This window comes from Tursiops truncatus, chromosome 3, assembly GCF_011762595.2.
Source record: "Tursiops truncatus isolate mTurTru1 chromosome 3, mTurTru1.mat.Y, whole genome shotgun sequence".
Classification (NCBI taxonomy): Eukaryota; Metazoa; Chordata; class Mammalia; order Artiodactyla; family Delphinidae; genus Tursiops; species Tursiops truncatus.
The window spans coordinates 38905606-38928398 of record NC_047036.1 but is presented as its reverse complement, the minus strand read 5'-3'; the positions used below and the strand labels follow the sequence as shown (position 1 = coordinate 38928398).

The following is a 22793-nucleotide window of genomic DNA, read 5'->3' as shown; positions in this document are numbered from 1 at the left end:
TAGAACTTAAGAGAAAGGTCTGGCTGATAACAGAAATCCAAGTCTTATCAGCATATGGCCAGTCTAGAGCTGGTCTATGAAGTTCTATCTGATGAGTCTAATTGTACTTTCTTAGAATAAGAATCTGCTAGAGGAAGTGGCCAGTGAGATAGCAGGAAAAGCAAAATCAGGTCAATGGGTATACCAAAACCTAAGGAGGAAAAAAACATTACAAGAAGCAAAGAGTGGTCAAGCTCAGCAAACATTGCTGAAGTACAGAGACTAGTGAGGTTTAGACAAGTTTTAGGTCACTGATGACTTTGATGAAAGTTCTAGTCCTCATAAAAACCTGATGAAATGTGAATTAGTATTTCTCATTTTATAGGTGAAAAACTTAGCCTTGGGGCAGCTTAGCCCTAACTTCCCCTAATCTTGTTGATCTTAAAGACCATGTTTTATCTTCTATATTACAACTGCAGTAAGTCAATTTTAGAAACAAATACAATTAAATTTTTTTTTTTTTTTTTTTTTTTTTTTGCGGTACACAGGCCTCTCACTGCTGTGGCCTCTCCCACTGTGGAGCACAGGCTCCGGACGCGCAGGCTCAGCGGCCATGGCTCACGGACCCAGCCGCTCCGCGGCACGTGGGACCCTCCCGGACGGGGGCACGAACCCGTGTCCCCTGCATCGGCAGGCGGACTCTCAACCCCTACGCCACCAGGGAAGCCCAAAATAATATTTTAAATCTTGCCCGTATATACTATAGACCTTAGTTTTATTTATTTAATATATTGATTGGGAAAGTATTGAACTGTTTAGTCAGTAACTGCAGACATTAAAAAAGAATATGTAATTATCACAAGTCTCCATTCTCAGAAGGAAGATAAAGCTCTAAGTACCTGGAAAATATCATTTGAAGGTTCCAAATGTCTAAAGAAACTCTCGAGACATTTGAAGTTAAAACACTTCAGAAGGAGGTCTCCAAAAATACAGAATCAATTGTATTTCATTGAGAAAGAAAAGACTACTTTCTTTACCCCTGATTGTTTTCCTAAGAGTGATACTGCTGAACTCAAAAGAATTCATATGGAAGAGCATCTTTAAAGTGTTCATTTTGATCCTACTGTTCACAGATGTGTACTGAACAGTAGCAGGTTTGTTCATGCCTGTGGCATTCTTAGAGAAAAAAAGGGGAATTTGGTCCACTTTTATATTTCCATGTTCATTTCTTTCCTAAAATCTCAAAAGCTAGTACACAACTAATAGAACAGAGTTATGAAAGTTGGGATTTTTTTACTTTTTCTTCAAAATTCTTTACTGAATTTAAATAGATGATCTATTATTCCTGATCTGAATATAGAGTCCTATTATGAGTATCTATGTATGTTTAAAAATTAGGAAACAGAACTTTTCAGTATATTTTCAGGTTATTTCAATCACACCATAAAACAAAAAGAGAAAGGATCTAAAAATAGGATTCACTACTTTGTAAACTGTGAAAGGCTGATTCAAACTCTCACCCAGGTTGATTTAAAATTGGAGAATACATATATATATATATGTATACACAAACACACACACACACACATATATATACACATACATACAATGAAGTATGTTTTCAATCATTTACCATTTAACTACTCTTGAGGGAGGTTGTTAAATCATCAATATCCTTATTTTCTAGGTTCAGAAATTGGCTTAGCCAATGTTAAGAGTTATTGTTAGGGTTTTGTTGGTTTTAGATGGTAGTTGGCTGGGAACAAAGAATGCCCAAATCCTGCCCCCTCCTCTATTCAGCAGCTTCCTGAAGAATATAGTAAATGGGACATAAAGTCATTTTATTTTTAATCACAATCATACCCATTATGCCCAATGCAGTCCTCTGGATCCCTCAAGCTTAACCTGCAAGTTTATAGGGTTCTCTTCCCTTTGCTGAACCAAAAACCTCCCCATTAGTCTGCTGAGGGAGGCAGGCTAAGGCGATGAGTGAGCCTTACTTATCCTTTGGGAGAAGCAGAGAGCTGGCAGGCACCAGAGTGGACAGGCGCTAGACGGCAGCCTTCTGCATCAGTTTCATACAAGGAAAGAGGAGGAGAGGGCCATAGATACAGGACTGGCTTCCCCATCTCCTCGGGGCAGTGGTCTGGTTCCCCATGAATCATGCCACAAACAGGGGCCCCTGAATAGGATAGTTACATGGGTAGCTCTTCCTTTCTTCAGTGAGAGAAGAAAGGATGGGAGAGGGATTTTCCCTCGGCACCTCCCCCATGATTACCCAGCAATAGCTCTCTTGCCTCTTTGCTCACTCTGTCCTCCACCCAGAATGCCCAGCCCAGTTCAACCTCTGGAAATTCCACTATACTTCAAGGTCTAGCTTAATACCTAGAATTTCTAAGATTAGGACTGGATGAAAAATTCTGTTCCCCAAATTGCACCCACTTGGAGTTCTTAGTGCTTTCACCAGTCACCACACCCCTGACACTAGGGTTGTGGTAATCCCCCTTTAGAGTTCTTGTCCAAGTGTGGACAAAACTTTTGGCTATTACTCACACACTTGCTGACATTGTTAAAAGCACTTCACTGAATATTACGAGAAAACAAAATAGAAATTAAAAATCTTAATGTATTAAAATAGTCTGGAAACTTCCCTCGTGGTCCAGTGGTTAAGAATCCAGCTTCCAATGCAGGGGACGTGGATTCAATCCCTGGTAGGGGAATTAAGACCCCACAGGCCGGGGGGCAACTAAGCCCTTGTGCCACAACTACTGAGCCCACACGCCACAATGAAAGATCCCGCATGCCGCAAATAAGACCCAAAACAGACATAAATAAATAAACATTAAAAAATAAAATAAAATAGTCTGGCTTACAAAATCTAAAACATCTTCACTTGAGCATTGAAAAGCTGGCACAAATTAGCAATCTCCTGGACTGCATCCCATATTTCCCAGCTTTTTGTCTGCCTCTATATGGCTGGTGCCATCTTAACACTGACCACCAGGAAACTGTCCTCTAAGATATATTAGGTTACATTAGAGCTGAAACATTCATATTTCTTTTTGTCTAGAGCTCACCTAGGGTTTGCTGTCAGTTGTAATCCTTAGATATATGTATTCTATTGATAATGGATGCATGGAATGACTTGGTCAATCTGTGAGACATTAATTACATACAGGAGTTGTCCCCAGCATCGGTCTGAAAGTATAATACAGTAGGCTAATCTAGGCTAAGGTAACAAGCACCAAAATCTCTGTGGCTTAACACATAAGAATTTATTCTAACTCTCATTCACTCAAAGTCTTCTGTGGGCCTGGGAGTTCTCCCCAGAAGCTCCCATCCAGGAGCTGACTCAAGGATTCAGTGTAATTTCTCCTTATGTCCCCACATTCTCAACACATGGCTTCCAAGAAGGAGGACAATGAAGACTGCACAGGGGTTTTCCCCTGTCTCATCACAGAAACATCACACATGTGCAGAAACTCATGGTCTTTTAGCTAAAACTAGTCCCATGGCCCACCACAGGGGTTACCCATAGTGATGGTGAGCATCAAATTAATGCTGTTACAAATAGACCAGGGGCCCCAAATTCAATGCCTTTCAGAGGCCAGGAAGGTAACAGACATGCGAGGCTGTCCCACATAATAAAGAGCACAAAATTTTACACAACTTGAGTTTACTCATTTTCAAAAAACATTTGTCTTCATAAAATTCTAAGTTTAATGAACTTCTCCGAAACATAGTCAGGCAATTCTGGGACAAGAAGAACTTGCTAACACAACAATGTCTCCTCATTCACCTCCAACTCCAGGCTCATCACCCAAACTAAGCAGTTGCTGGGATGAAGAGTTAGGCAAATCAGGGGAGTAGAAGCCAGAGAACAAAGTGGTGTTCCCTAGCCTCCAGGGCCCTGTGAGTGAAGGATCAGCAAAATAAAGTCCCCAGGAAGGATCCAAAAGGAACAATGCCCGGGAAGAACTCGCCAATCTATTAGCTGTAAAGTGATACCTCATTGCCATTTCAGCTTAGTTTATTTATCTTAGTGTTTCTTTTTAAAATATGTTTGTGAGACATTTGCGTATGTTACTTTCCCATGCCCATTTTTCTGCTGTCTTGATTTGCTTTGTTTTATCATATTGCCAAAATCAAAAATGAACAATAGGGAAATTTTTCAGAAAAGCATATTCCCATATGTTGGGAATATGTTCCCAACATTGCTGTTAAATATACATTTTTGTCGCCTTTTTGGAAAGTAATCTGACAAAGCCTATTAATTTAAAAATACAACTGCCCTTCTACCTAGCAATCCTATTACTAGCAATATATCATAGAGGAATCAAATACTAGTTTATAAATCTATATGGAAAGGGCTATTTACACATAAATTTTTCAGAGTTGCAAGGAAATTTGAAAACCAAATGAATGTTTTAGAGTTGGATTCATTATGGTTAAATAAATCATGGTATATCCACAATGGAATAATATGCAGCCCTAAAACAAATACATTAGAGCTGCCCCAGTTGACATGAGGATTTCCATAAGATACAGATTAACAAGAACAGTAAGAAAAGTGATCTTATTTTTGCAAAGCCATGGCCAAAAACCATACATATATTGGTATTGCAACACAAAGAATGTTGAATTTACCATTTGATCCAGCAACTCCACTTCTGAGTATATACCCAAAGGAAATTTAAAAAAGGTTATCAAAGAGATATATGCACTCTCATGTTTATTGCAGCATGATTCACGAAAGAAAAGGTTTGGAAACAACCTGTGTCCATCAATGGATGAATGGATAAAGATATGGTTTGGCTAACAACATACTCAGTGGTGAAAAACTGAAAGCTATCCCTCTAAAATCAGGAACAAGATAAGGATGCCCACTCTTGACACTCTTATTCAACATAGTATTGAAAGTTCTAGCCAGAGTAATTCAGCAAGAAAAATAAATAAATAAAGGCATCCAAATTGGAAAGGAAGAAGTAAAACTGCTACTATTTGTAAATGACATGATTTATAGAAAACCCTAAAGACTCCACAAAAGCTGTTAGAAATAATAAATGGATACAGTAAATTTTCAGGGTAAAAAATCAACACACAAAAATCTGTTGCATTTCTCTATGGTAACAATGAGCTAGAAGAAAGAGAACATAAGAAAATAATCTCATTTACAATCACAAGTAAAAGGATAAAATACCTAGGAATAAATTTAACTAAGGAGGTGAAAGATCTGTACACTGAAAACTATAAGAGAATGGTGAAAGAAAATGAAGAAGACACAAATAAATGGAAAGATATTCCATGCTCATAGGTTGGAAGAATTAACATGATTTAAATGTCCATTATTATCTAAAGCAATCTATAGATTCAATGCAATCCCTACCAAAATCCCAAAGATACTTTTCACAGAAATAGAACAAAAAACTCTAAGATTTATATGGAATACAAAATACTCTGAAGAGCCAAAGCAATCCTGAGAAAAAAACAACAAAGCTAAGAGTGCCACACTCTCTGATTTCAAACTATATTACAAAGCTATAATAATCAAAACAGCATGGTATTGGCAGAAAAAACAGATACATAGATCAATGGAACAGAATTAAGAGACCAGAAATAAACCCACACATACATAGACAAATAATTTATGACAAAGAGGCAGGAACATATAATGGAGAAAGGAGAGTGTCTTCAATAAATGGTGCTGGGAAAACTGAACAGCAATTTTTTCATGCAAAAAAATGAAACTAGACCACTATCTCACATCATACACAAAAATCAACTTGAAATGGATTAAAGACTTGAATGTAAGACCTGAAACCATAAAACTCCCATAAGAAAACAGGCAGTATGCTCTTTGACACCAGTCTTAGCAATAGCTTTCTGGATATATCTCCTTAGGGAAAGGAAACAAAGGCAAAAATAAACAAATGGCACTACATAAAACTAAAAATCTTCTGCACACAAAAGGAAACCATCAACAAAACAAAAATACAGCTTAGTGAATGAGAGAAGATATTTTCAGATTATATATCCAATAAGGGGTTCATGTCCAAGATATATAAAGAATTCATACAATTCAACAACAAAATAACCAAACAACCTGATTTTAAAAGTGGGCAGAGGAGTTGAATAGACTTTTTCCAAAGAAGACATACAGGTGGCCAACAGGCACATGAAAAGATGTTCAACATCACTAAGTATTAGGGAAATGCCGATCAAAATCACAATGAAATATCTCCTTGTGCCCATTAGAATGGCTATCAGAAAAGCAAGAAATAACAAATGTTGGTGAGGATGTGGAGAAAAGAGAACCTTCATACACTGTTGCTGGGAATGTAAATTGTTGCAGCCAGTATAAATTGTTGCAGTATGGGGATTCCTAAAAAAATTAACCATAGAACTACCATATCATCCAGCTGTTCCATTTCTGGGTATTTATCCAAAGAATAAAAACATTAATTTGAAAAGATATATGCACCCCTATGTTCATTGCAGTATTATTTACAGTAGCCAAGATATGGAAACAACCTAAGTGCCCATTAATGGATGAATGGATAAAGAAGATGTGGTAATACATACAATGGAATACAACTCAGCCATGAAAAATATGAAATCTTGCCATTTGGGAAAACATGGATGGGCCTTGAGGGTACTATGCTAAGTGAAATAGGTCAGACGGAGAAAGTCAAATACCTTATGATTACACTCATACATAGAATATAAACAACAAATAAACAAAAACCAAAAATAAATGAACAAAACAAACCAAACAAAAACAAGCAGGTAGATACAGAGAACAGAGTAGCGGTTACCAGAGAGGAAGGGGTCAGGGGAGGGCAACATGGGTAAAGGGGATCAACCATACAGTGATGAATGAAAACTAAAATTTTAGTGCTAGCACTGTACAGTGTATCAAGAAGTAGAAATATAAAGTTATACACATGAAACTGACATAGTGTTATACACCAATGGTACCTCAATTAAAAATTCTAATAATTAAAAAATGAACTTGTATATATTTACAATGGAATATTATTCAGCCATGAGATAAGGAAATTCTGCCATTTGTGACAATGTGGATGGGGCTTGAGAGCATTATACTTAGTGAGATAAGTCAGACAGAGGGAGACAAATCCTCCATGATATCGCTTACAAGTAGAATCTAAAAAAGTTGAACTCATAAAAAAAGAGTAAAATGGTGGTTACCAGGGACTGGAGGGTGGGGAAATAAAAGAAATGTTGTTTTAGGTAAAAATGTGCAACTACTAGATGAATAAGTCCTGGAGATCTAATGTATAGTATAGCTATTATGGGCAACAGAATTATATCATAAACAACAAACTTGTTAAGAGATTAGACCTTAATTATTCCCAACACAAAAATGAAATGGTAATTATGTGATTTCTTTTTTAACATCTTTATTGGAGTATAATTGCTTTACAATGTTGTGTTAGTTTCTGCTGTGTAACAAAGTGAATCAGCTATACGAATACATATATCCCCATATCCCCTCCTTCTTGCATCTCCCTCTTATCCTCCTTATCTCACCCCTCTAGGTGGACACAAAGCACCGAGCTGATCTCCCTGTACTATGCGGCTGCTTCCAACTAGCTATCTATTTTACATTTGGTAGTGTATATATGTCCATGCCACTCTCTCACTTCGTCCTAGCTTACCCTTCCCCCTCCCCATGTCCTCAAGTCCATTCTCTATGTCTGTGTCTTTATTCCTGTCCTGCCCTTAGGTTCTTCAGAACCTTTTTTTTTTAGATTCTATATATATGTTTTAGCATACAGTATTTGTTTTCTCTTTCTGACTTACTTCACTCTAGGCCCATCCACCTGACTACAAATAACTCAATTTCATTTCTTTTTATGGCTGACTAATATTCCATTGTATATATGTACCACTTCTTCTTTATTGATTCATCTGTCGATGGACATTTAGATTGCTTCCATGTCCTGGCTATTGTAAATAGAGCTGCAATGAATATTGTGGTACATGTCTCTTTTTGAATTATGGTTTTCTTAGGGTATATGCCCAGTAGTGGGATTGCTGGATCATATGGTAGTTCTATATTTAGTTTTTTAAGGAACCTCCATACTGTTCTCCATGGTGGCTGTATCAATTTACATTCCCACCAAAAGTGCAAGAGGGTTCCCTTTTCTCCTCACCCTCTCCAGCATTTATTGTTTGTAGATTTTTTTGATGATGGCCATTCTGACCAGTGTGAGGTGATACCTCACTGTAGTTTTGATTTTCATTTCTCTAATGATTAGTGATGCTGAGCATCCTTTCATGTGTTTGTTGGCAATCTGTATATATTCTCTGGAGAAATGTCTGTTTAGGTCTTCTGCCAATTTTTGGTTTGGGTTGTTTGTTTTTTTGATACTGAGCTGCATGAGCTACCTGTAAAATTTGGAGATTAATCCTTTGTCAGTTGCTTCATTTGCAAATGTTTTCTCCCATTCTGAGGGTTGTCTTTTCATCTTGTTTATGGTTTCGTTTGCTGTGCAAAAGCTCTTAAGTTTCATTGGGTCCCATTTGTTTATTTTTGTTTTTATTTCCATTTCTCTAGGAGGTGGGTCAAAAAGGATCTTGCTGTGATTTGTCATAGAGTGTTCTGCCTATGTTTTCCTCTAAGAGTTTTAAGTGTCTGACTTTACATTTAGGTCTTTAATCCATTTTGAGTTTATATTTGTATATGGTGTTAGGGACTATTCTAATTTCATTCTTTTACATGTAGCTGTTCAGTTTTCCCAGCACCATTTATTGAAGAGGCTGTCTTTTCTCCATTGTATATTCTTGCCTACTTTATCAAAGATAAGGTGACCATATGTGCGTGGGTTTATCTCTCGGCTTTCTATCCTGTTCCATTGATCTATATTTCTGTTTTTGTGCCAGTACCATACTGTCTTGATTACTGCTGCTTTGCAGTATAGTCTGAAGTCAGGGAGCCTGATTCCTCCAGCTCCGTTTTTGTTTCTCAAGATTGCTTTGGCTATTTGGGGTCTTTTGTGTTTCCATACAAATTGTGAAATTTTTGTTCTAGTTCTGTGCAAATGCCATTGGTAGTTTAATAGGGATTGCATTGAATCTGTAGATTGCTTTGGGTAGTATAGTCATTTTCCCATTGTTGATTCTTCCAATCCAAGAACATGATATATCTCTCCTTCTGTTTGTATCATCTTTAATTTCTTTCATCAGTGTCTTATACTTTTCAGCATACAGGTCTTTTGTCTCCTTAGGTAGGTTTATTCCTAGGTATTTTATTCTTTTTGTTGCAATGGTAAATGGGAGTGTTTCCATAATTTCTCTTTCAGATTTCTCATCATTAGTGTATAGGAATGAAAGAGATTTCTGTGCATTAATTTTGCATCCTGCTATTTTACCAAATTCATTGATTAGCTCTAGAAGTTTTCTGTAGCTTCTTTAGGATTCTCTATATATAATGTCATGTCATCTACAAATAGTGACAGCTTTACTTCTTCTTTTCCAATTTGGATTCCTTTTATTTTTTTTTTCTTCTCTGATTGCTGTGGCTTAAACTTCCAAAACTATGTTGAATAATAGTGGTGAGAGTGGACAACTTTGTCCTGTTCCTGATCTTAGTGGAAATGGTTTCAGTTTTTCACCATTGAGAACGATATTGGCTGTGGGTTTGTCATATATGGCCTTTATTATGTTAATGTAAGTTCCCTCTATGCCTACTTTCTGGAGGGTTTTTATCATAAATAGGTGATGAATGTTGCCAAAAGCTTTTTCTGCATCTATTGAGATATCATATGGTTTCTCTCCTTCAATTTGTTTATATGGTTTATCACATTGATTGGTTTGCATATATTGAAGAATCCTTGCAGTCCTGGGATAAACCCCACTTGATCATGGTGTATGATCCTTTTAATGCTGTTGGATTCTGTTTGCTAATATTTTGTTGAGAACTTTTGTATCTATGTTCATCAGTGATGTTGGCCTGTAGTTTTCTTTTTTTGTGACATCTTTGTCTGGTTTTGGTATCAGGGTGATGGTGGCCTCGTAGAATGAGTTTGGGAGTGTTCCTCCCTCTGGAAGTGTTTGAGAAGGATAGGTGTTAGCTCTTCTCTGTTTGATAGACTTCACCTGTGAAGCCATCTGGTCCTGGGCTTTTGTTTGTTGGAAGATTTTTAATCACAGTCTCATTTTTAGTGGTTGTGATTCGCCTGTTTATATTTTCTATTTCTTTCTGTTTCAGTCTCAGAAGGTTGTGCTTTTCTACGAATTTGTCCATTTCTTCCAGGTTGTCCATTTTACTGGCATAGAGTTGCTTGCAGTTATCTCTCATGATCCTCTGTATTTCTGCAGTGTCAGTTGTTACTTCTCCTTTTTCATTTCTAATTCTATTGATTTGAGTCTTTTCCCTTTTTTTCTTAATGACTCTGGCTAATCAATTTTGTTTATCTTCTCAAAGAACCAACTTTTAATTTTATTGATCTTTGCTACAGTTTCCTTCATTTCTTTTTCATTTATATCTGCTCTGACCTTTATGATTTCTTTCCTTCTGCTAACTTTGGGGGTTTTTTTTTTTTTTTTGCTCTTCATTCTCTAATTGCTTTAGGTGTAAGATTAGGTTGTTTATTTGAGATGTTTCTTGTTTCTTGAGGTAGGATTGTATTGCTATAAACTTCCCTCTCAGAACTGTTTTTGCTGCATCCCATAGGCCTTTGGGGTCATTGTGCTTTCATTGTCATTTATTTCTAGGTATTATTTGATTTCTTCAGTGATCTCTTGGTTATTAAGTAGTGTATTGTTTATCCTCCAAGTGTTTGTATTTTTTACAGAATTTTCCTGTAATTGATATCTAGGTTCATAGCATTGTGGTTGGAAAAGATGCTTGATACAATTTCAATTTTCTGAAATGTACCAAGGCTTGATTTGTGATCCAGGATATGATCTATCCTGGAGGATGTTCCAGGAGGACTTGAGAAGAAAGTGTATTCTGTTGTTTTTGTCCTATAAATATCAATTAAGTCCATCTTGTTTAATGTATCATTTAAAGCTTGTGTTTCCTTATTTATTTTCATTTTGGATGATCTGTCCATTGGTGAAAATGGGGTGTTAAAGTCCCCTACTATGATTTTGTTACTGTTGATTTCCCCTTTTATGGCTGTTAGCATTTGCCTCATGTACTGAGGTGCTCCTATGTTGGGTGCATAAATATTTACAACTGTTATATCTTCTTCTTGGATTGATTCCTTGATCATTGTGTAGTGTCCTTCTTTGTCTCTTGTAATAGTCTTTATCTTAACGTCTATTTTGTCTGATATGAGAGTTGCTAGTCCAGCTTTCTTTTGATTTCCATTTGCATGGAATACCTTTTTCCCTCCCCGCACTTTTAGTCTGTATGTGTCCCTAGATCTGAAGTGGGTCTCTTGTAGACAGCATATATACAGGTCTTGTTTTTGTATCCATTCAGCCAGTCTATGTCTTTTGGTTGGAGCCTTTAATCCATTTACATTTAAGATAACTATCAACATGTATGTTCCTATTACCATTTTCATAACTGTTTTGGGTTTGTTATTGTAGGTCTTTTCCTTCTCTTGTATTTCCTGCCTAGAGAAGTTCCTTTAGCATTTGTTGTGAAGCTCGTTTGGTGGTGCTGAATTCTCTTAGCTTTTGCTTGTCTGTAAAGGTTTTAATTTCTCCATTGAATCTGAATCTGATCCTTGCTGGGTAGAGTAATCTTGGTTGTAGGTTTTTCCCTTTCATCACCTTAAATATGTCCTGCCACTCCCGTCTGGTTTACAGAGTTTCTGCTGAAAGATCAGCTGTTAACCTTATGGGGATTCCCTTGTATGTTATTTGATGTTTTTCCCTTACTGCTTTTAATATTTTTTCTTTGTATTTAATTTTTGATAGTTTGATGTTTCTCCTTGGATTTATCCTGTATAGGACTCTCTGAGCTTCCTGGACTTGATTGACTATTTCCTTTCCCATATTATTGAAGTTTTCAACTATAATCTCTTCAAATATTTTCTCAGTCCCTTTCTTTCTCTCTTCTTCTTCTGGGACCCCTATAACTTGAACGTTGGTGAGTTTGATGTTGTCCCGGAGGTCTCTGAGACTTTCCTCAATTCTTTTCATTCTTTTTTCTTTATTCTGCTCTATGGTAGTTATATCCACTATTTTATCTTCCAGGTCACTTATCCATTCTTCTGCCTCAGTTATTCTGCTCTTGATTCCTTCTAGAGCATTTTTAAGTTCATTTAGTGTGTTGTTCATCATTGGTTGTTTGCTCTTTAGTTCTTCTACGTCCTTGTTAAACGTTTCTTGTATTTTCTATATTCTATTTCCAAGATTTTGGATCATCTTTACTATCATTACTCTGAATCCTTTTTCAGGTAGACTGCCTATTTCCTCTTCATTTGTTTGGTCTGGTGGGTTTTTACCTTGCTCCTTCATTTGCTGTGTATTTCTCTGTCTTCTCATTTTGCTTAACTTACTGTCTTTGGGATCTCCTTTTCGCAGGCTGCAGGTTTGTAGTTCCCGTTGTTTTTGGTGTCTGCCCTCAGTGGCTAAGTTTGGTTCAGTGGGTTGTGTAGGCTTCATAGGGAGGGGACTGGTACCTGTGTTCTAGTGGATGAGGCTGGATCTTGTCTTTCTGGTGGGCAGGACCATGTCCGGTGGTGTGTTTTGGGGTGTCTGTGACCTTATTACGATTTTAGGCAACGTCTCTGCTAATGGGTGAGGTTGTGTTCCTGCCTTGCTAATTGTTTGGCATAGAGGGTCCAGCACTGTAGCTTCCTGGTGGTTGAGTGGAGCTGGGTCTTAGCATTGATATGGAGATCTCTGGGAGAACTTCTGCTCTTTGACATTACATGGAGCCAGGAGGTCTCTGGTGGACCAATGTCCTGAACTTCGCTCTCTCACCCCAGAGGCACAGACCTGACACCAGCTGGAGGACCAAGACCCTGTCAGCCACATGGCTCAGAAGAAAAGGGAGAAATAAAATAAAATAATTAAAATAAAAAAAATTGAAAATAAAAAAATTGAAAAAGTAATAAAAAAAAAGGACAGACAGAAATCTGGGATAAATGGTAAAAGAAAAACTATACAGACAAAATCACAGAAAGAAGCATACACATACACACAAAAAGAGAAAAAGGAAATATATATATATATACCTATATTTTAAAAAAAAAGAAGACAGCAACCAAATCAATAAACAAATCTACCAATGTTAATAAACTCTAAACATTAAACTAAGATAAACATAAAACCAGGAACAAATTAGATGCAGAAATCCAACCCCAAGTCTACAGTTGCTCCCAAAGTCCACCTCCTCAATTTGGGATGATTCGTTGTCTCTTCAGGTATTCCACAGATGCAGGGTACGTCAAGTTGATTGTGGAGATTTAATCCGCTGCTTCTGAGGCTTCTGGGAGAGATTTCCCTTTCTCTTCTTTGTTCGCACAGCTTCGGGCCTCAGCTTCAGATTTGGCCCCGCCTCTGCATGTAGGTCGCCTGAGGGCGTCTGTTCCTCGCTCAGACAAGACGGGGTTAAAGGAGCCGCTGATTCGGGGGCACCGGCTCACTCAGGCCAGGGGGAGTGAGGGGCATGGAGTGCGGGGCGAGCCTGCGGCGGCAGAGCCCAGCATGACATTACACCAGCCTGAGGCGCGCCGTGCATTCTCCCCGGGGAAGTTGTCCCTGGATCCCGGGACCCTGGCAGTGGCGGGCTGCACAGGCTCCCGGGAGGGGAGGTGTGGATAGTGACCTGTGCTCACACACAGGTTTCTTGGTGGCGGCAGCAGCAGCCTTAGCGTCTCTTGCCCACGTCTGGGGTCCGCACTGATAGCCGCGGCTCGCGCTTGTCTCTGGAGCTCCTCTAAGTGGCGCTCTGAACCCCCTCTCCTCGTGCCCCAGGACGCAAAGAGGCAAGAAAAAGTCTCTTGCCTCTTTGGCAGGTCCAGACTTTTCCCCAGACTCCCTCCCGGCTAGCCGTGGTGCACTAGCCCCCTTCAGGCTGTGTTCACGCCGCCCACCCCAGTCCTCTTCCTGCGCTCCGACCAAAGCCCGGGCCTCAGCTCCCAGCCCCCACCCGCCCCGGCGGGTGAGCAGACAAGCCTCTCGGGCTGGTGAGTGCTGGTCGGCACCAATCCTCTGTGCGGGAATCTCTCTGCTTTGCCCCCCGCACCCCTGTTGCTGCGCTCTCCTCCAAGGCTCCGAAGCGTCCCCCCTCCGCCACCTGCAGTCTCTGCCCGCAAAGGGGTTTCCTAGTGTGTGGAAACCTTTCCTCCTTCACGGCTCCCTCCCACTGGTGCAGGTCCCGTCTCTATTCTTTGTCTCTGTTTTTTTCTTTTGCCCTACCCAAGTACGTGGGGAGTTTCTTGCCTTTTGGGAGGTCTGAGGTCTTCTGCCAGCGTTCAGTAGGTGTTCTGTAGGAGTTGTTCCACATGTAGATGTATTTCTGATGTATTTGTGGGGAGGAAGGTGATCTCCGCGTCTTACTCCTCTGCCATCTTTAAGGTCTCCCTCAACTATGTGACTTTTTAGAGGTGCTAGTTAAGGCTATTGTGGCAATCATAGAGCAATATACAAATGTATCAAATCAAAATGCTGTGGACACAATGTTATTTGCCAAATACATTACAATTAACAAAAAGCTTACTCCCTTCTATGCGTACTTTATAACTAATGATACCCCCTTCCCAGTATTTGTGAACCAAACCGTGTTATTGATAGGATGTCAATATTAAAGATTACCATTTGCATTAATGTGTCAGGCACTATGATGGATGATTTACTTAAACCTTTGCAATAATCCTTCAAGGTAGAAATTATTATCCACATTTTACAGGAAAATTCAGGATTTATAAAGGGTAAGTAACTTTTCCAAAGTCATGAGACAGAACTGAGTAAGAGAAACTGCATTCTTTACGACATTAGAAGTTTCCCATGTAAATAAGTATACCTTAACGTCAAATAATAATTAGCCTTAAGATATAACCCTAAAATGTACATAGGCAAATATGCAAAATAGATTACCCAAAAGTGGTTAAAATTTAGAGCTGGAGTCAGATAGAAACAAGTCCAAATCCTGGTACCATCGCTTAGTAACAGTGTTGCTTTGGCAAAGTTATTTCATTTCTGAAGCTTCAGTATCTCATTTGTAAAATGATAATATTGGAAACTACTTCACTATCTTATAGGGTTGTGGAGAGAATTAAGTGAGAAATATGTATAAAATGCTCAGTATAGGACTTGGAACCTATGCATACAATAAATGTTAGAAATTATAATTTTTATCATTATAGTCACTAAAATACAGAGATATTGGGAGTGGTGAAATGTATTAAAATGTGTTTATTATCAAAATAACTAACGTTAAGATCTTTCATTTCTTATAAACTGACATATGAGATACTCAGAAAAAATAGTAACATTATCCTTATTTTCTTCTCCACCTTGGTGTTAATGCATCCAATTCTCTTTTTTTTCTTTTGTTAATTATCAGTTGTTAAGAAATGTTCTCCTTTCTTCTTTTTCTAGAGCTCCAAGAAAACTATTCTGATTACTTTGTCACAGGGACCTATTCTCATATTAGCAATTTAACTCTTCCTGGATAGGTAAGGGTTTTTTGTTATAATTCACTTTTATTTTAAAAATGCTTCAGTTAACTTTTACTGCTTTTCTCATTATTTGCTATGAGAATATCCCTAAAAGTAGGTGGAGTGCTACAAACTCTTTTAAAACTCTTGAATATATTGCCATAATGCTTTCCAGAAAGAGTGAGGGTGAAATTCCCAAGGCATTATATGAGAATGACCCCTTCCCTGCACCACTGCCAATAATATCTTAGAAATAAAAATTCTTTTTAATTTGATAGGTGAAAACATAGCACTTTGTTATTTTAACTTGTATTTTTTTCAATATTAGTAAGATTGATTTTTTTCATAGTTTTGTTTTGTTTTGTTGTCTTTGAACTTATTTGTGAATTATCCAATCAAGTTCTTTTGTACTTTTCTACTTGGATTTAGTGATTTTTATGTTGAGATTTATCACAGCACTTTACACATTGCTCATATTTTCTTTAACAGGTAGTAGGTGTTTTAAAAGTAGGCAAATGTGTAATATGGTGATAGCTGTACAAAAAGTTTGAATGAACAAAAATTAGAAGTATCTGTGCCAATGCACATAAATTCAACAAACATTTATGTGTGTCTACCACGAGGAAGGTGCTGTAATGCCCCATTCAGTATAAAACACATTCTCTGCTCTCAAGAGGCATCTAATCCAGTTGAAGATTCAAAACAGAATAGAATAAAGAGCTATAAGAGATGTGATTTGAAAAATAATTAATGATCAAGTAAGCAAGGCCTACTTCAGGGCAGGGAATGATCATTGCGATTTGTGTGTCAGGTAGGTTGTACTAACAGGTAAGGTGGGACTTGGGTAGTTTTTTTTTTTCTTTTTTTAAATTAAACATTCTTGACCAAAACTTTAATTTACAACTTAATATACAATATGATGTCTGTAACTTCTTGAAATTCTCACCTGGCTCTTGGAAAGAGTTGAGTCTACATTTTCAGTCTTCATCATCAGGAAAGATCCCTAATTCTTCATCCGTCCACTGGGAAGGATCTGGATATGGAAAATGACCCAGCATGTTATCTGAGTCATGCCAAAAGCGCCAGAGAATCCAGAACCACATGGTTGCACTGAAGAACTCTGCCTTGATCACCTGGGATCTGGTCAGCTGGGGAAACTGCCTGTACTGGGGCTCGATATGCACACCTCCACCAGTATGACGGACTCCAGCGCCTCCAGCCGCCCGCGCACGCGCGCGGCCCCTGAAGAAGTGGCCTCCAACGCGCGCTAAAGGCGCTAGATGCGTCAAAGCCGACATGCCAGCCCACGTTCGTTCAGCAATCCCCAGGCCGCACCGCCGCTTCACGTCACTTCCTATGGCGCCCCTCCCAGTGACGTCAGTCGGACTTGGGTAGTTTTGATGAAAGGAAGAAATGGGAACAAAGCAAATAAGCAGGTATATCATTTTGAGGATGTCATGAGATAAAAGTAGAGATCAGGATTCCTATGCTTTTCTAGGAAACTATGAATAGAAACCTCTGTCATGGAGGAAAAGACCTTTAAGATCTATCTAAAGAGTTTAAGTTTTAATAAGCTTTCATCATTGTTGCAAATATGAGGCCTGGTTTTAGCACTAACTTGGTATCAGCTATCATAAAGGTTTATCTGAAAAGTTTCAAAAATAAGACCTACTTTATTATTTCACTGCTCTTTAGACCTATTCTCAGATGAAAGATTCCCCCTCAATTCAATGGGACATTTGGGGTCCAAATGTAAAGCTGACTTCTATTACGGTATCCAGTAGTAATCATACCAGTTTATTTGCAGTGGCAAAGATAAGAAACCCGAATGCAGAATGGCTTGAATAAGTAGGGGAATATTTTTCTCACAGGACAAGAAATCTGAAGATGAGGGAAGCTTTTGGCAGTGGTTTAGAGGCCCAGCTGTTCCAGGACCAGTACGTCTCTGATTCTCCAGCTCATGACCTCATTGTCACAAGCTTGCTGCTACAGCTCCCAGAATCATATTCACTTCCATGACAGGGTGATTCTGGCCAGGTCTTTTCTTAGTATAAGGAAAGCAAAAACTTTTCAGGAAACCCACAACAGTATTATACTGGTTTCTAATTAGCCAGAACTAAATCACACAACCTTTCCTAAATACAAGAGAAGCTAAGAAAGCATACAGTGTAGGGAAAAGGGAGTTGAGAACTGATGTTGAAACAGCCAGCCTCAGGCTCTGCCCTAGTAACACTACATGAAGGAAAGACCAAGAAATTATTTCAAGACATGGAAGCTTCATGGTTAGCACTGCAGTATCGCGGAAGAGAAGAATATGGGTAAGAACGCTCAGTTAACTCATATTAACAGCTTTCCAATTTGGGTTGAATAAAAAACAAGTGTAGAGATTCAGATCATTCTTGTGTAATAGAGCTAAGTAGAATGAGAGTGCTGAATGACCAAATATTTAAAGTCTAAGGTAGCAAAGACCAAAGAAGTTCTTGAAACGTTTTTATTCTTTGTATTTTTAAGTGAGTTCAGTGTTGGCAGAAACCCATCACTGATATCCTACATTATTGATGGGGATATCTGCAAAGAGGCAGATGTTTTGCCAAGAAAGGGAATATGAATCATTGTATCTAAGAAGATGAGAATTTTAGGAAACAGTCTACATAGCTCATGAGTGAAACTAGCAATTAATCTTGACATGTTTTGTAAAAGGTTTGGTTGCTTAACATTTCTCCCAAGGAATTTTTTTTTAAGTTTGCTGTAGGCAGGAAAGTAAAAAGACTGACATGCAGGAAACTGAAGGTTTCTTTCCTCCAAAGGCCAACTGTACCAGTTGTATATTGAAATATGAGGTGCATCACGATAGGAGATTAGACAAAGGCGTTCACCAATGTGCCCTCAGTCCCAACTTGCTGAAGGAAGTGATGAAGTGGCGCCGTTGGAGACAAGGAGCCATGACCAATTTATTGCTCCCTTCTAGATGCTGCATATGTATGCAAAGTTTTATTTATAAAGATAATTTATGTGGCAGTTGGGTTATGTGGTAATCACCAAGACACAGTGTCTAAAACTTCACAATGTCACGCTAGCATGTAGACAGAAATTCTCTTGTATGGATTTACATATGAAAGCATCCCGAGAGATGTGCTGCAGTCAGAATGCATCTGTTGACTCTCCACAGGCTTCTTCGGGAAGAGAAAATGAAAACCTGCTATTTCTAAAATTCATTGATTGTTGCCATCCCTGTTTGGGTGGGTCTGCATTTTGCTAAAAATAAATGATGGAAATCTTTTGTCAATAACTCAATATAGCTCTCTTATGTTCCTTTAATTTTAAGCTTTAATTGACCTTAAAATGTTGATATTATTATTTAATATCTGTTCAAGTTTAACAGAAGTTCAAATAGAATATGCTCAGTGTTGATCAGGAACTTGGGCTAATAGTCAGAGTCACAATGTCTATGTTTGATCTCAGAGCCAATATATTTATTGTCAACTTTTCTATGAAAACTGAAATGGAAATTTACATTTTGAAGAGAATTAGGGAACAACTTCAGCTTTTTGAAGCCCAGAAGTCTGTTCTCTCTGTTTTATATCTAGTTTTTATATTCTTAAAATGAATAACTTGCACTGTTCAATTGCTTCCATCATATTGAAATTCACACATACCACTTCCTTAGACTTATACATTTACTCATAATTGACAAAGCACAACCACTAGAACCATCACTAGATTTCCCGAGCCAACAACAGGAAAATAAAAGACAATTCAAGGATTGGAATTCCATAAATATATTCATTACTCATTGTTTTCTTTTCTCCACCCTTGCCCCACCTCTCCTCTTCTCGGGGCTTCACTCTCATTCAACCTCTCATTATTGCCATCTGTTGCTTTTTAGTAAAGTATTTCACAGAAATACACACTAAGTGTTACATAAAATTCAAAGAGAGGAACATTTCCCAACATCTTTTATTATCAAATGCATGTAAATTTAAAACCATAGTGAGATACCACTACAGGCCCACTAGAATGAATAAAATCATGATTAAAGGATAAACTAAGAGAAAATGAAAACCTGAATATTTGTAAATTTAACTGAGTGTTGCCATCCACATTTGGATCTACAGTTTGCTAAAAATAAATTATGGAGATTTTCTGTCAATAACTCAATATAGTTCCTTTAATTTTAAGCTTTAATTGACCTTAAAATATTGATTTATTATTTAATATCTGTTTAACTGATGTTTAACAGAAGTTCAAACAGAATAAGTTCAGTCTTGATTAAGAACCTGGGCTAATGGAGTCAGAGTCATAATGTCTATATTTGATCTCAGAGCAAGGTTGACAATACTCAGTGTTGGTAAAGTTGTGGAACAACTGGGACTCTCATGTGTTTCCAATAAGAATGTATGATGTTACCACAACTCTGGAAATGAGTTTGGCAGTTTATAATGGATTTAAACACACACTTATAAGATCCACACATTACTAGTTCAGGTCCTCTAAGAAGCACATGCCATGACTGGGTTTAGAGATGCAAGAAATTTGTTTGGGGAAGCACCTGTAAGCAATGAAGGGGTGGGACCCAAAGATGGTGAGGATTGCCTTCAAACCATGATGCAGGTCTGACACTTGTGAAAAAGAGAGGGAAGGAAGAAAGGATTGGTAGAAAGAGTCTTGAACTCTTGTACAATTCCAAGAAAGATGAGGTCAGGAGGACTCAAGTCAAACTCATTCATTGGAAGAGTCCCACATCTCACAGGCATGGGTGGTCTCTAGTTCCCCCACTGTGCTGAATCACTGGCTCAGAAACGTGGGAAGCCTGTGGTGGGCAGCATGCTCTCTGTGCAAATGGTCGTGGATAAAGAGAGGTGGCAGCTGGAGCTTTCTGTCACTGTGCTCCACGGTTTCAAGGCAACCACAACCCAGCAATTTCAATCAAAGGTTTTCCCTGAAGAAACGAAAACATATATTCACACAAAGATACGTGTAATTTAATAGATTCCTTGTCTATTAGTCTCCAACACTTTATTGACACCTCCGTTATAGAACTTACCAGCCTGTGTTATTGACAAGTATTATTAATCTAGTTCCATTTCTTGAATGTGAAGTTCTTAAAAACATCACTTTGTTTTATAGCTTTTACTCTCTACCTGCATCACCCAGGAGTTCCGAGTATGTACACACAAAGACTTATACACAAATATTCATAGAATCTTTACTCATATTAGCCAAAAACTGGAAATATGTCCAACAACAGGTGAATGGGTAAACAAATAATGGTACACCCATACAATGCAATTCTGTTCCGAAAGAAAACAAAATTAACTACTGATACACATAACATCATGGATGAATCACAAAAATGTGTGCTGAGCAATAGAAACCAGACTTAAAAGATTGTATAACACATAATTCTACTTATTTAAAAATTTTAAAAAGGCAGACAAATCTATAGTGACAGAAAGCAGATCAATGGTTGCTGCAAAGGGGTCAGAGAAAGCTTTTGGGAGATGGTGTTCTATATCTAGATGTGATAGTCGTTACATGGATAGATACATCTTTCAAAACTCACTGAAACATACTTTTAAAACGGGTACATTTTATTGAGTGTATATTATATCTCAGAAGATTGATATTTTAAAGGTGCACTAGAATTTTTAAAAATAACATTTTCCAATATTGGCTCTTTTGTAAATATGGAAGATTCAAGAGATTATTTTTTAAAAATGTGGAAGATATAGAAATATGTTATCCCTTCACATTTGGTCATACATGAAAGTGAGCAGTATATGGTCACGCAAAGTGTTTCTATAATGTGACATGATCAAAAATAATTTTAAATTTAAAGCAATTTAAAAAATCATCAATACTCACCTTTTAAATACCAGGAAAAGTAAGAGGATATCACAGAAGTTCCTGATGTAAAACAGGTGAGTAAAATTCACAACTATATATTTTTCTAATCCTAATATATTAAAGAAACACTTGTCTTTCTGTCTTATTCATGAATTAAGGGACTCACATTCTCGATTCAGCCATTGAGAAAGGAAGGGCAAGAGGGGTCTCATTCCCAGACGAGACAGAGGGCAAAAGAGTTATTATATGGATACCTGGCTTTAGAGGAATTCTTGGGAGCATATTATTAACAGTCAGTGCCATCGTTGAAAATACAGTTATTTTCACAGAAAAATGCAGCAGTACCAGCTTTTGGTGGCATCTTTTCCCCAATAAGCATCTTATCAATACATACCGAGGGACAAATGGAAGCCTTAAAAGAATAAGGTTTAATTCATAACCTCTACCTGAAAAAAACCAACTACTGAATGTGGGTCACTAAGACATTTTTAATCTAAATAGAACATGAAAATGCCTGAGCTGAAGAGTGGTCTAATTTAAGTGAGGCAAATTTCTTTTATCCTCTGCCTAGCAGAGTGTGAATCCACCAATACAAAAGGGGAACTGAAGCCAATTCAGAGATTATCTAAGGATGTTTTTATAGGGATCATTATATTTAAATAATTACCCAAATATTCAAGCAAAAGTTGAATTAGGTAATTGAAGAAAACTAGATTAAAATATCTGTTGTAATAGATCACAGTTTATATTTCTTTCTACCTTCAAAATGCTTAGGGACTTCCCTGGTTGCTCAGTGGTTAGGACTCCATACTCCCAATGCAGGGAGCCCGGGTTCGATCCCTGCTCAGGGGGCTAGATCCTACATGCATGCCGCAGCTAGGAGTTTGCATGCCACAACTAAGGAGCTGGTGAGCCACAATTAAGGAGCCCACGAGCTGCAACTAAGGAGCCTGATGGCCACAACTAAAACCTGGCTCAACCAAATAAATAAATAAATAATAAAATATTTATTTAAAAAGAAATGCTTAAAATCATGGTAAAGGTGTAATGTTGTTCATTACCTTTGTAGTGAAAGATAGATTGAATAAAAATGGGAATTTCTTCTTGAATCATCCAAATATTTTTTCTACTTATTTCACTTTTTTCTATAAGAATTGATCTACTTTTCTGTTCTTTTTGTTTAAATTAGAAAATTGATATAATTGTATACAGTGGTTTTTGTGTGTCCCCCCAATAAAGTAACAACATATTTGTTCACTAAACATTTTTTAAGCACCTACTATGTGCCAGGAAATGTGTTACTCACTGAAGACAAAACAACATACTATATAGACATCTTCTCTTCCTTTGTGGAGCTTACATGATTGGAGCAATTAG

At 37.8% G+C, this 22793-nt stretch overlaps 1 pseudogene; it reads right to left on the bottom strand.

The window, feature by feature from the left end:
* Positions 1-16444: 16444 nt before the first annotated feature.
* On the bottom strand, positions 16445-16867 carry LOC101323593 (NADH dehydrogenase [ubiquinone] 1 beta subcomplex subunit 2, mitochondrial pseudogene; annotated as a pseudogene).
* Between the last annotated feature and the right edge of the window lie 5926 nt (positions 16868-22793).